We start from the raw sequence: 1,197 nt of genomic DNA on the forward strand, positions 1-1,197 counted from the left end.
ACCTACCTACCTACCTACCTACCTACCTACCTACCTACCTACCTACCTACCTACCAAGTTATGTTGATGAATTAAGGTTAGAGCATAATGCAATACCTAATAAAGCACCTACCTGGTTTTGCTTCTACTGGAGTTAGTATGGCAAAGGCAGTTGCGCAGAAGTTAATACCAGTTTTTCACCCACAGACAAGCGGGGAATTAATGAGTCTGTTATATGCCTGGGTCTGTAACTGAGACTAGTTTGAAAATCCTTGATTTTCACCTTTGTGGTACGCTTAAACTGCCAGTGTACACTGTCTTATCCTCGGTGTCGCAAGCAATGCACTTAAGTCCGTTTGGGTACTTTTATTTTTACACAGGAGACCAACAAAAATCCCAGTTAGTTTTTGTTGTGTTGCTCCTATCAGGAATCATGAAAAGAAAGAAAATTGTAGCATTAAACTACTGCAATTTGGTGATGTCGAAAGGTGTATCTATGATAGAGTTTGGGAGGGTGGAAAAATCGAAAACTCAAAATTTAGACTTATGTCGATTGCTTGCGACAGTAACGATTTGTAGCTAAGGCAGGGATGTGATCTGTGGCTATGGTTAAGGCGGGATGCGAGGTGTGTGTGTGTGTGTGTGTGTGTGTGTGTGTGTGTGTGTGTGTGTGTGTGTGTGAGTGTGTGTGTGTGTGTGAGTGTGTGTGTGTGCGTGTGTTTTGGGGTGGGGGTGGGGGTGGAGGGTCTTGAATTGTTACCTCATAAGAAGACGAAGACTTGTTTACACATTACGAAACTGATAACGCACGGACACACGGGGTCGGTACACGATTCAGTTTGTGCTATTTCATTTTGAGGAAACGTAACTTAATCGACTCTTTGAAACATGAATTTAAGTCGATATTCGTGCTATTCGATTGCAGTATGCGAATATCTTTTTGTGTGGCGTCGGTAGCTTTGAATTTAGCCTGCCGGACCCGTGATCTTGAGATTGAGGTTTCGGGGGTTCGAGCTTCAGCTCGGTCTGACGATGCGTCCTTGGGAAAGGTACTTTGCAGGAATTCCCAATTTGGCTCGACGTCTTTTCTGAGATGGACGTTAAACTCAGAGGTCCCGCCTCTTAAATAACCCAGTAGTATTGATTGGGGTTTTAAATACATGTGCCACTTCACCATTGAAAAAAAAATCCTTGGGGGGGGGGGGGGGGGGGGGGGGG

The sequence above is a fragment of the Aplysia californica genome, unplaced genomic scaffold (assembly GCF_000002075.1).
Source record: "Aplysia californica isolate F4 #8 unplaced genomic scaffold, AplCal3.0 scaffold01149, whole genome shotgun sequence".
Classification (NCBI taxonomy): domain Eukaryota; kingdom Metazoa; phylum Mollusca; class Gastropoda; order Aplysiida; family Aplysiidae; genus Aplysia; species Aplysia californica.